Source organism: Oncorhynchus mykiss, chromosome 2 (genome assembly GCF_057628025.1).
Source record: "Oncorhynchus mykiss isolate SJ-2025 chromosome 2, ASM5762802v1, whole genome shotgun sequence".
NCBI lineage: Eukaryota > Metazoa > Chordata > Actinopteri > Salmoniformes > Salmonidae > Oncorhynchus > Oncorhynchus mykiss.
Window position 1 is genome coordinate 43,679,512 of NC_143023.1, and position 14,536 is coordinate 43,694,047.

Below are 14,536 nucleotides of genomic sequence, written 5' to 3' on the forward strand. Positions count from 1 at the left end.
ATTTTTTTACATAAGTATTCAGACACTTCACTATAAGACTATAAATTGAGCTCAGGTGGATCCTGTTTCCACTGATCATCCTTGAAATGTTTCTACAAATTGATTGGAGTTCACCTGTGGTAAATTCAATTGATTGAATATGATTTGGAAAGGCTGTCTATATAAGGCTCCACTGTTGACAGTGCATGTCAGAGCAAAAACCAAGCTATCAGGTTAAATAAATTGTCCGTAGATGTTCGAGACAGGATTGTGTTGAGGCACAGATCTGGGGAAGGTTATCAAAAAATGTCTGCAGTATTGAAGGTCCCCAAGAACACAGTGCCCTCTATCATTCTTAAATGGATACGTTTGGAACCACCAAGACTCTTCCTAGAGCTGGCTTCTGAGCAATCTGGGGAGAAGGGCCTTGGTCAGGGAGGTGACCAAGAACAAGATAATCACTCTGACAGAGCTGTGGAGTTCCTCTGTGGGGATGGGAGAACCTTCCAGAAGGACAACCATCTCTGCAGCACTCCACCAATCAGGCCTTTACGGTAGAGTGGCCAGACGGAAGGCACTCCTCAGTAAAAAGGCACATGACAGCTTGACAACTCCGCATGGAGTTTGCCAAAAAGCAAACAAGATTCTCTGGTCTGATGAAACCAAGATTGAAATATTTGGCCTGAATATCAAGTGTCACGTCTGGAGGAAACCTGGCACCATCCCTACGGTGAAGCATTGGGGTGGCAGCATCATGCTGTGGTGATGTTATTCAGTGGCAGGAACTGGGAGACTAGTCAGGATGGAGGGAAAGATGAACAGAGAAAAGTATAGAGAGGGATCCTTGATGAAAACCTTCTCCAGAGCGCGCAGGATCTCAGAGTGGGGCAAAGGTTCTCCTTGCAAAAGGACAATGACCCTAAGCACACAGCCAAGACTACACAGGCGTGGCTTCGGAACAAGTCTCTGAATGTCCTTGAGTGGCCCAACCAGAGCCCGGACATGAACCCAATCGAACATCTCTGGAGAGACCTGAAAATAGCTGTGCAGCAACGCTCCCCATCCAACCTGACAGGGCTTGAGAGGATCTGCAGAGAAGAATTGGAGCAACTCCCTAAATACAGGTGTGCCAAGCTTGCAGCGTCATGAAGACTCGATGCTGTAATCGCTGCCAAAGGTGCTTCAACAAAGTACTGAAAAAAGGGTCTGAAAATGTATGTAAATTAGATATTTCAGTTTTTTTATTTTAATGAATTAGCAAACATGTCTAAAAACCTGTTTTGGCTTTATCAGTGTGGGTTATTGTGCGTAGATTGATGAGGGAAAAAACTATTGAATCCATTTTTGAATAAAGCTGTAATGTAACAAAATGTGAAAAAAGACAAGGGGCCTGAATAATTTCTGAAGGCACTGTAAATCGCAGCTAATTGGTTCCTGTTTCAGTCATGTCTTTGTTCACTTTCTCGTGAGTCAAACAAACACACCCTAATGGTTGGTTGACAATAGAGCCTCCCACAATGCAGGTGATGGCTGCAGGAAGAGGTTGGGGAAGAGCAACTGCACAAACTTGCAATTGACTGCAGGCAATACTTCATGACCTTTGATCACAGGATTGTTGTAAAGTTCATGCAGTTGGCATGTAGGTGCAAAATCAGACAATTTTCATTCTCAGAATGCGACACACTTTGAATGGCAAAAGTCATTGGCTTAAAATTGCCCCTTGAGATGCTCATCCCATTGAGATGAGCATGATGCAAGACTTTTCTCTCACACAGAAGTATCTGCGCATTTGCATGGGGTGCACTTCACACTGCTACAACGTGCAGTCTACAGGACCACAACAATGGAACAAACGCTCCTGGTTGTTGGGAAATTGACCCACTACTACTGTTTACTTTGTGAATCTACATCATCTCGCTGAGTCTACTTTTAAACACCTAAACTATGACCTGACCCAGGCAACAAGATGGCGCCGGAGGAGATGGCTGCTGTTTTACGGTCTCCTAACCAATTGTGCAATTGTGCTATTATGTGTTCTTTTCGCGATATTTGTCAATTATTTTGTACATAATGTTTCTGCAACCGTGTCTTACGGCAGAAAATAGCCTCTTGGTATCAGGACAGCGATTACTCACCTCGGATTAGATAAAGACTTTTTCAACAACAAGCAGGACTCAATATTTTCCAAACACCCCATAGGGCAGACATCCCAAATATCCGCAAAAGGAAGTGACGCAGAAGACGAACAGCCAGATGCCTCGTCTGGACCCGCAGAAGGCGAGTAGGAAAGCTGCCGTTACTGTTAATATTACTCGCCAACGTGCAATCATTGGACAATACACTAGACGAGGTACGATCACGAATATCCTACCAACGGGACATCAAAAACTGTAATATCCCATGTTTCACGGAATCGTGGCTGAATGACGACATGGATATTCAGCTAGCGGGATATACGCAGCACCGGCAGGATAAAACAGCACACGAGGGGGGAGGGGGGGGGGGGGGTATTTGTGCATATTTTTAAACAACAGCTGGTGCACGAAATCTAAGGAAGTCTCTAGATTTTGCTCGCCTGAAGTAGAGAATATTGTGATAAATTGCAGGCCACACTACTTGCCTAGAGAGTTCTCAGCTATACTTTTCATGGCTGTTTATTTACCACCACAAACAGATGCTGGCACTAAGACCGCACTCAGTCAGTTGTATAAGGAAATAAGCAAACAGGAAACCATTCACCCAGAGGTGGCACTCCTAGTGGCCGGAGACTTTAATGCAGGGAAACTTAAATCAGTTCTACCAAATTTCTATCAACATGTTAAATGTGCAACCAGAGGGGAAAGAAATTCTAGATCACCTGTACTCCACACATAGACGAGTTCAAAGCTCTCCCTCGCCCTCCATTTGGTAAATCCGAACACAACTCCATCTTCCTGATTCCTGCTTAAAAGCAAAAATTAAAGCAGGAAGCACCAGTGACTTGGTCTATAAAAAAGTGGTCAGATGAAGCAGATGCTAAACTACAGGACTGTTTTGCTATCACAGACTGGAACATGTTCCGGGATTCTTCCGATGACATTGAGGAGTACACCACATCAGTCACTGGCATTATCAAAAAGTCCATCGAGGACGTCGTCCCCACAGTGAATGTACGTACATACCCCAACAGCCATGGATTATAGGCAACATTCGCACTGAGCTAAAGGGTAGAGCTGCCGCTTTCAAGGTGCGGGACTCTAACCCGTAACCTTACAAGAAATCCAGCTATGCCCTGCGACGAACCATCAAACAGGCAACGCGTCAATACAGGGCTAAGATTGAATCATTCTACACAGTCTCCGGCTCTCGTCGGATGTGGCAGGGATTGCAAACTAATACAGACTACAAAGGGAAGCACACCTGCAATCTGCCCAGTGACACAAGCCTACCAGACGAGCTAAATCACTTCTATGCTCGCTTTGAGGCAAGCAACACTGAGGCATGCATGAGAGCATCAGCTGTTCTGGACGACTGTGTGATCATGCGCTCCGTAGCCGAAGTGAGTAAGACCTTTAAACAGGTCAACAGGTGATGAGGGTAGGTAGCAACACATCTGCCACGCTGATCCTCAACACCGGAGCTCCCCAGGGGTGCGTGCTCAGTCCCCTCCTGTACTGCCTGTTCACCCACAACTGCATGGCCAGGCATGACTCCAACATCATCATTAAGTTTGCAGACGACACAACAGTGGTAGGCGTGATCACCGACAACGACAAGACAGCCTATAGGGAGGAGGTCAGAGACCTGGTCGGGTGGTGCCAGTATAACAACCTATCCCTCAATGTAACCAAGAAGGCTCTAAAAATTGTCAAAGACTCCACCCACCCCAATCATAGACTGTTCTCTCAACTACCGCATGGCAAGTGGTACCGGAGCGCCAAGTCTAGGTTATATTCGGCGCACGTGACAAATAAACTTTGATTTGAGCACCTTATGCATTTCCCCACAGTGGAAAGAACTGACATCCCCCAAAACACAAAAACTATAAAAATACATAAATGGCTCCTAGCCTCCCATGCATAGGCTACTTTCTGTCCCACACACCAAAACTAAAAATAATATGAAAACGAAATAAATGTTTTTATAAAACTTTAGCTAAATGAAAATGAGTAAAATGGATCGGAAAACTAACTGAAACAACAATAAAAAACGTTAAACTAATAGAAATAAAAACAAATATAAAAACACAAACCTTGCAACACACACACACATAAACACACAGATCCTGGCAAAGGCAATGATGGCCCCCTGCTTTTGTAAAGAATTCCCCTTCCCATAAAACACAAACAAACTACAGCGCACATCCCCTAAACACAGCCACATAAACACACACACTAATAACGTTGGGGAGGGAGAGAGGGATGGCAACCAGGGGACTGTGATTATTATTGTACTGTAATACATCACAACATGCTACATTCCACATACCAAAAAGCAAAATATTTCCAAATTATATTTAATAGCCAGGGCTTTTAAGGCCCTTGGGCATAATTTGCTTCCGTCTCCTCTCAGAGCATCTGTTGCCATCTCACACATTAGCCCAGTGTTGTGAAAATTACAGGCTAGAAGTGGGCAGCCACTGATTCCCCCAGCCAGAGTTGGAGCGCGACAGTGAGAGCCTAGAGACGCATCGGGGCTACTGATGGGGATGACTAGAACCAGACCCTCAAGGTCACCCTGCTGGTCCACTGCTTTATTAACACTCATTCTGGACTCTAATCCACCATTAAGCAAATGGTTCAAATGTGACCATTTTGCCATTAAGCAGCAGACGCACAGACTACAGTCAGCTTTAAAGCAATTTTACAGCTGATGAACAAGAGGACACCAAAACCATTACAGATCATTGGCAATTTTGTTGTCTGGAAGTTCAAATGTTACAGGCAATCATAAAAAAACTTGGTTTGGTCTAATAACTAGATGGTTCATTCCAATCCTGTAAGAACAGATAGCAGACATACTGTGGACTTAACCAGTTGCATCTCTAGGGGCGCTATTTCATTTTTGGATAAAAAACGTTCCCGTTTTAAGCGCGATATTTTGTCACGAAAAGATGCTCGACTATGCATATTCTATTCTATATGCCCCAGAACTCATTCTACAGGCGAAACCAAGATGATACGTTAAACAGGAAATGAGCAGAATTTCTGAAGCTCTGTTTTCTAATGTCTCCTTATATGGCTGTGAATGCGACAGGAATAAGCTTAGACCTTCTGCCGTTTCCCCAAGATGTCGGCAGCATTGTGACGTATTTGTAGGCATATCATTGGAAGATTGACCATAAGAGACTACATTTTCCAAGTGTCCGCCTGGTGTCCTGCGTCGAAACTGGTGCGTAAAGCCATGTGCAAGTATTTTTCCATTTGATTGAGAGGGGAAACCATGCTTCCACAAACGATATATCATCGAAGAGATATGTGAAAAACACCTTGAGGATTGATTCTAAACAACGTTTGCCATGTTTTCAGTCGATATTATGGAGTTAATTTGGAAAAAAGTTCGCGTTTTGAGGACTGAATTTTCGTTTTTTTTTGGTAGCCAAATGTGATGTACAAAACGGAGCTATTTCTAATACACAAAGAATCTTTTTGGAAAAACTGAGCATCTGCTATCTAACTGAGAGTCTCCTCATTGAAAACATCTGAAGTTCTTCAAAGGTAAATGATTTTATTTGAATGCTTTTCTGTTTTTTTGTGTAAATGTTGCCAGCTGAATGCTAATGCTAAATGCTACGCTAAATGCTACGTTAGCCATCAATAATGTTACACAAATGCTTGTTTTGCAATGGTTGAGAAGCATATTTTGAAAATCTGAGATGACAGTGTTGTTAACAAAAGGCTAAGCTTGAGAGCTAGCATATTTATTTCATTTCATTTGCGATTTTCATGAATAGTTAACGTTGCGTTATGGTAATGAGCTTGAGTCTGTATTCACGATCCCGGATCCGGGATGGGGAGATCAGAAAGGTTAAGGAATTCCGTAATAAAGCTGCCAGACGAATCGTCTGCCAGACGATTTATTCAGTGGAGCGCAAACGCACAGGAGTCAGCCATGCTCACCTCCTCCAACCTCCATTACATTTCGATGATAATATGCTAAAACTGGAAACTCTATAGCATTGTAATTGGTAGCAGAGAGTAGTAGCAGCCCAGCCAGAGAGCCAACAGAGTAATGAATGTTGAGTTGGGCTAGGTTTCTCCTCTTCTTCACCCCGGGGAGCTGATTTATGGGCCATGCTAAGCCGTTACTGAAGGGATCCACATGGCGAGGGCCAGAGGTTAATTGTCCTGCACAGGGATCTATTTCTAATAGAACAGCCAAAGATATGGGACTTGACACATCCAAATGCTGCCAGTATATTATTCCTTACTGGAGCTATAAATGAAGCATGCTGATTTCTCCCCACAGGGACCAATCAGGCGAGAGCTGGAGCATCATGACTGGAGTGTCTTATTTTCTGCTCTGACTGGTCTATATAGTGTATGGCCCAGCCCGGCCTTCACATTTCAATTCTGCCCTCTCCCTCTCTCCCTCGCTCTTTCCCGCCATCCCTCCCTCCATGACAGCGGTGTCTCTATCCCGCTAAGTAATTACATTATAATTTGGCATCAGGCACAGCGTGAACCTAAATATGATGTTTGAGACAGTGCCAAGGTTAAAAGGTGAAGTTTTAAAGTGCATTTACATCCAATTCTATATATTTTGCCATGTCTAATGTGTATTCATGTGATATTTGAGTGACTCAAACATTATTACAAAATCTTTGGGCTAACAAACCAAGCTGACATGGGCTAGTTGATCTGTTCCATTTCTGACAAGTTATAAATAGTTCTCTAAGGTATGCAATGACTGAGGAATACTGATGATGCACTACATCATTTCGAAATGTCACCTTGTGTATTTTACTATTACAACTTTCAAGAGTTAAAAAAAAAAAAAACTGTGCGCCCCACAGTTTGGTAACCACTACCCTAGAAAAACTAAATGAATAAACTTCAAATGAAATGGAACACATTACTGTACACTTTCTGTTTTTGTATCTTAAAATTCTTAAATATGCTCAGAACTAGACTTCTGTGTAAGTTATTGTTAGGGAAATTATGATATAATGACTGAACAATAGTCTTATTTTAAATGAAACTGTAACTAAGTAAACTTGTACTCTGTTTTATTATATCTGATTAACATTATGAGTTCATAAGTAGGGATTGTGTGACACGGACAAGGAGTAATTAAAGTTAATGAACACCATTCCAACTAGGAAGAAAGGAATGGTTTGTGGATTAAGTAAACAGAAAAGGTAGTTAACCTATGGTTGAACCGACGAAACTGAGCTCTGGGGTGTTTTAGATAAGGCAGTGAGTGCATTCCTAGGTTTTCTGTTAATTAGAACTGTCAGCTAAGTGGTGATCGATAATGGTGAGGGATCAAAAGTTAATTCAGTTGTGTTGTGTGTCCTGTATATGTGCTAGTGGGTCAGAATTAACTTTTAAAGTTCCCTTTGTCTCGGTCGAGAGGAGGAGATTAATTTTACAAGCAATGAAATTATGTCATTTTATTGTATATAAACTGTTGCTCGTGGTAACGTGGCTGCGCGCTCCGAGAATAAATTCTGTTACCTATTATTGATAATACTGGTCTCTGTCTATTTTATGCAAACAAGAATCTTACAAATTCTCATAAAATAGATTAAGGGAATTCAATTAATGAAAACACATTGGTATAATTAAATTACAGTAACAGTTATTATACCATCTTTTTATAAGAGAATACATGAACCTGCATCCCCTTTATGAAAAGACAACCTCTTCAGCATCCCAGTAATCATAATAACTTCACAAATCCACTGGTACTGTTGCCATGACTCTCAGGGTATTACCAAAGAAAAGAGAAAGGTGCAAACAGAATAGAAAGTTGTCAGAAGCTCACAAGGATACAATGTCACTGAATAAAGATGTCATAGGGGGGCAATTTGTTCAACAATTTGCTCCCCCTTTGACATGTGCATTCAAATCAGGGATTGGGCTGTCTGTCTCCCTGGATCAGTCTATTCTCAATGTCATATGTAGCTTCACAAATTAGACTTCACATGTCTTTGCTCATCTGTTTGTGGCATCCCTGCTTTACCACATAATGAGGTGTTTGCTATGCACAGTTGGCATTGCTAGTGAATCCCTGATTATTCTCTCTATTTACATATGCTGTATTCAGGGTGTAGCATGCATTCGCTCATTTAAGGGGACACTTTCCACTTGGATAGAGTCTTGGAGAAAATGCTGCTTATGTTATATAAAACAAACCAAGTGCCAAAGCAGATCCAAGCAGACCGCCACCCAATTACACACACACGCACACACAAATTCGCACACAAAGCCCAAACAAAATTCATATGCAACTTTAACCAATTCACAAACTTTTGCTCAGCCTTCATGCCCCTCTCATCTCTCAGCACACGCCCTCAGTTATAACTAGTTCACAGGCGCTACGGGTAATGAATCCCCACCGATTAAAATAAATGCTGGCGTCACCAAGCCACCTGGGAAACAAATTAAATGAGGATATGCTAACTAGCTGTCCACACGATTAAAACCTGAGCACACGTCTGAGAGACCTGTGGAGAGACATTCCATTCATGTTATTCTCCCAGTTCTTCAGTGTCAGATCAGATGGTCAAGAAAAAACACAGTCCCTACTCATTTATTTTTACTTAACCTTTAAGTCTCAATGAGGTCAAAATACCTATTTTTATCTCTCATACCTTCTTCACTGTTACGTGGATAGGGACACTTACCCATGCACACATCTTAACACTATATGGGGTCCATGTAGCTGGATCCAGATATGGTCTATTGTGTAACACCAGTTACAGGAGGATAGTGGTTGGCAAGGTTGCTGGTCTAATTTGCATTACATAAAATAGAGTGTCCATATTATTTAGCTATTTACACATCCATCCCCACTGCATACAACATTAAATAATGTTTCTGGCTCCCCGGGCATTAATAATTCAGTCTAACCTCATAAAGAGGATGGGGAATTCTCTCAACAGGCTGCTCCACTGCACTCATTATTTGTCACTGAGTTGTACAATACATTAGGAACACTTGGTCTTTCCATGACATAGACTGACCAGGTGAATCCAGGTGAAAGCTATGATCAATTATGTTCTGTCACTTGTTACATCCACTTCAAATCAGTGTAGATGAAGGGGGGAGAAAGGATAAAGAAGGATTTTTAAGCCTTGAGACGATTGAGACATTGATTGTGTACGTGTGCCATTCAGATCGTGAATGGGCAAAACAAAAGATTAAAGTACCTTTGAACAGGGTATGTGCACCAGTTTGAGTATGTCAAGAACTGCAATGCTGCCGGGTTTTTCACGCTCAACAGTTTCACATGTGTATCAAGAATGGTTAAAAAGGACATCCAGCCAACTGTGGGACTCACTGGAGTCAACATGGGAAAGCATCCCGGTGGAAAACGTTCGACATGCCCCAACGAATTTAGGCTGGGGGGGGTGCCAGTGTAACAGGGTTATATTGGTGATTCCACTTGCCACTTTATTGTTAAGCCAATGGGTTTTTGGTTTGGGTTTGTTTTGCCTTCACCTACTCAACATGGCATCTTATTGTCTGGTTTGCGTAGCTTGCTTACGAGGGGGGATGTTCCAGTTAGAATCGTCCCAGTGAACAAGCACCAAACCAGCGTTGTTGGTTGCAAAGCACTGTACATCAAAAGTGATTTTTATACTCCCAAGTGATGATTTAAATGTACAATTTATATCAAATTGTTTGTAAATGTTATTCGAACATCACACATAAGATGCAGCGGTTTTTGGAGAATATTTGTTGTGCATTTTGTTGTAGAGAATTCCCGCCAGTACTAGCTAGCAACTTACGGTGTCTGGTGGGGGGGTTCATATATTTTGTACAGTGCGTGAGTGCAGAGTTGGATGGTGAGACGTGCATTGCATGACGTGCAATTTTGTGTCGTTCTTATCAGGTACATTGTTAAATATATTATATTGTATATTGTAATTGTATTATTTTGGTAACTACCCCAGTGAACAAGCACCAAACCAGCGTGCGTGAGTGCAGAGTTGGATGGTGAGACGTGCATTTTGTGTCGTTCTTATCAGAATAAAGCTATATGACTGGTGCTACATGTTGGAGTTCCGTGTCGATGACTGATTGTACACAACGCAAGACGAGTACTGTTACACCACTCAATATTAGGAAAGTCTTCTTAATGTTTGGTACACTCAGTGTAGAGTCATATTGAAAGCTATTGTGGTTAGGTGCCCTCAGGTGCTGCTGTGAGGTCTCTGAGGCCATTTGCTTTTACATTAAATAAAACATTTAACAGTTTAAAAGACAACTCTAATCATCCTCAGGCCCTGAAGGTTTGTGATACACTCATACGTATGACAGCCATTATATTTAACCTCACAATTAAGTGTTTAGCATTTCCTTTTCAGGACAACCAGGGCTACAAGAAGAATGCAAAACAATTAGACATAAACAGTTGCAAATATCAATAAAAAAACATGGTTCCGCCAAAGCCAAAGTTAAGTACAGAAATAGTTTGCTCACTGGAAAATGAATCTCCAACTAGTCGGTGACAATTGTGCGGAGTTCAGAGTTTGTGACAGTAAATATGTGAGTTATTACAGTATGATTTCGTTAGAAGTGGTTCTTCTTCATAGAAGATCACAATAGTCTATGTAGAAGAACCCCTTCTTTGTCTGCTTTCATCGACGCGGCCCGCTTCCAAGGATAGTGGGTTCTCCTTCTCCATGGCCGATGTGAGTGTTAACCCTCGCAAGGCTGCTGGCCCAGACGGCATCCCTAGCCGCGTCCTCAGAGCATGAGTAGACCAGCTAGCTGGTGTGTTTACGGACATATTAAATCTCTCCCTATTCCAGTCTGCTGTCCCCACATGCTTCAAGATGGCCACCACTGTTCTTGTACCCAAGAAAGGAAATTAACTAAATTGAATTTCTGTCATCATGAAGTACTTTGAGAGACTCGTCAAGGATCATATTACCTCTACCTTACCTGTCACCTTAGACCCACTCCAATTTGCTTATCGCCCCATTAGATCCACAGACAATACAAATCGCCATCACACTGCCCTATCCCATCTGGACAAGAGGGATACCTATGTAAGAATGCTTTTCATTGACTATAGCTCAGCATTCAACACCATAGTACCCTCCAAGCTCTCAATCAAGCTCGAGGCCCTGGGTCTGAAACCCGCCCTATGCAACTGGGTCCTGGACTTGCTGACAGGCCGCCCCCAGGTGGTGAAGGTAGGAAACAACACCTCCACTTCGCTGATCCTAAACACTGGGGCCCCAAAAGAGGGCGTACTCAGCTCCCTCCTGTTCACCCATGACTGCGTGGCCAAGCACACCTCCAACTCAATCACCAAGTTTGCAGACGACACAACATTAGCAGGCTTGATTGCCAACAATGACCAGACAGTCTATAGGGAGGAGGTGAGGGCTCTGGGAGTGTGGTGCCAACTCTCACTCAATGTCAATAAAACAAAGGAGATGATCGTGGACTTCAGGAAACAGCAGAGGGAGCAACCCCCTATCCACATTGATGGGACCGTAGTGGAGAAAGTGGAAAGCTTCAAGTTCCTCTGCGTACACATCACGGACAAACTGAAATGGTCCACCCACACAGACAGTGTGGTGAAGAAGGCGCAACAGCACCTCTTCAACCTCAGAAGGCTGAAGAAATTTGGCTTGGCACCTAAAACCCTCAAACTTTTACAGTTGAAAGTATCCTATTGTGCTGTATCACCGCTGGTATGGAAACTGCACCACTCTCAACCACAGGGCTCTCCAGAAGGTGGTGCGGTCTGCCCAACGCATCAAAACTATCTGCCCTCCAGGAAACCTACAGCTCCTGATATCACAGGAAGGTAAAACATCTCATCAAGTACAACAACCACCCAAGCCCTGCTATCATCAAAGCTGGGACCGAGAGACCATCAAGGCCATCAGACTGTTAAATAGCAATTACTTAGAGGCTACTCTAGCACATCACTCATCTCATATGTATATATACACTGTATTCTACACTATTCTACTGTATCTTAGTCTATGCTGGTATGACATTGCTTGTCCATATATTTATATATTCTTAATGACATTCCATTGCTTAGAAGATGGACATTTACATACACTTAGGTTGGACTCATTAAAACTATTTTTTTAACCAATCCACAAATGTCTTGTTAACAAACTATAGTTTTGGCAAGTCGGTTAGAACATCTACTTTGTGCATGACACAAGTAATCTTTCCAACAATTGTTTACATACAGATTATTTCACTTATAATTCACTGTATCACAATTCCAGTGGGTCAGAAATGTACATACACTAAATTGACTGTGGCTTAGAAAGTTCCAGCTTAGAAAATTCCCGAAAATGACATCATGGCTTTAGAAGCTTCTGATAGGCTAATTGACATAATTTCAGTCAATTGGAGGTGTACCTGTGGATGTATTTCAAGGCCTACCTTCAAAATCAGTGCCTCTTCGCTTGACATCATGGGAAAATTGGAAGAAAATCAGCCAAGACCTCAGAAACAAAATTGTAGTCTTGATCATCCTTGGGAGCAATTTCCAAATGCCTGAAGGTACCACGTTCATCTGTACAAATAATAGTACGTAATTATAAACACCATGGGACCACGCAGCCGTCATGCCGCTCAGGAAAGAGACGCGTTCTGTCTCCTAGAGATGAGCATACTTTCGTGCGAAAAGTGCAAATCATCCCAGAACAACAGCAAAGGACCTGGAGCTGGAGGAAACAGGTACACAAGTATCTTTAACCACAGTAAAACAAGTCCTATTTCGACATAACCTGAAAGGCCGCTCAGCAAGGAAGAAGTCACTGCTCCAAAACCGCCATAAAAAAAGCCAGACAGTTGCTTGCAGTTAGCAATTGCAAGCAACTGCACATGGGGACAAAGATCACACTTTTTGGATAAATGTCCTTTGGTCTGATGAAACAAAAATAGAACTGTTTGGCTATAATGACCATCGTTATGTGTGGAGGAAAAAAGGGGAGGCTTGCAGGCCGAAGAACACAATCCCAACGGTGAAGCACGGGGGTGGCAGCATCATGTTGTGGGGGTGCTTTGCTGCAGGAGGGACTGGTGCACTTCACAAAATAGATGGCATTATGAGGGAGGAAAATTGTGTATATACTGAAGCACATCTCAAGACATCAGTCAGGAAGTTAAAGCTTAGTCGCAAATGTGTCTTCCAAATGACCCCAAGTATACTTCCAAAGTTGTGGCAAAATGGCTTAAGGACAACAAAGTCAAGCTATTGGAGTGTCCATAACAAAGTCCTGACCTAAAATCCCATAGAAGATGTGTGAGCAGAAGTGAAAAAGCGTGTGCAAGCAAGGAGGCCTACAAACCTGACTCAGTTACAACAGCTATTTCAGGGGGAATGGGCAAAAATTCACACAACTTATTGTGGGAAGCTTGTGGAAGGCTACCTGAAATGGTTGGCCCAGGTTAAACAATTTAACTTCTCTAGGGTAGGGGGCAGCATTGGGAATTTTGGATGAAAAGCATGTCCAAATTAAACTGCTTGCTAGATTAAACTGCTAGTAGATTTGGATAGAAAACACTCTGAAGTTCCCAAAAACTGTTTGAATGATGTCTGTGAGTATAACAGAACTCATATGGCAGGCAAAAACCTGACAAAAAATCCAAACAGGAAGTGGGAAATCTGAGGTTGGTCGTTTTTCAACTCATTCCCTATTGAGGATACAGTGGGATTTTGGTCATCTTGCACTTCCTAAGGCTTCCACTAGATGCCAACAGTCTTTAGAACCTTTTTTGATGCTTCTACTGTGAAGTGGGGGTGAATGAGAGGGGAATGAGTCAGAGGTCTACCAAGAGCCACGAGCTGACAATGCGCGGTCACGTGAAAGTTAGCTTGCGTTCCATTGCTTTTCTACAGACAAAGGAATTCTCCGGTTGGAAAATTATTGAAGATTTATGTTAAAAACATCCTAAAGATTGATTCTATACATCATTTGACATGTTTCTATGGACTGTAACGGAACTTTTTGACTTTTTGTCTGCTGCTAGTGTCCGCGCCTCGTGAGTTTGGATTGTGTACTGAACGCGCAAACAGTTATTTGGACATAAATGATGGACATTATCGAACAAAACAAACATTTATTGTGGAACTGGGATTCCTGGGAGTGCATTCTGATGACGATCATCAACGGTAAGTGAATATTTACAATGTTATTTCTGACTTCTGTTGACTCCAACATGGCGGATATCAATTTGGCTTGATTTGTCGTCTAAGCGCCGTCCTCAGATTATTGCATGGTTTACTTTTCCGTAAAGTTGTTTTGAAATCTGACACAGCGGTTGCATTAAGGAGAAGTGGATCTAAAATTCCATGTATAACACCTGTATCTTTTATCAATGTTTATTATGACTATTTCTGTAAATTGATGTGGCTCTCTGCA

The 14,536-nt window shown here is 42.3% G+C and overlaps 1 protein-coding gene across 4 annotated transcripts in view; it reads right to left on the reverse strand.

Annotated features, from left to right (window-relative positions):
* Nucleotides 1–14,536, reverse strand: part of LOC110490335 (receptor-type tyrosine-protein phosphatase U) — a 322,183-nt gene that overhangs the window by 238,177 nt on the left and 69,470 nt on the right. The gene's annotated exons all lie outside the window — the stretch shown is intronic.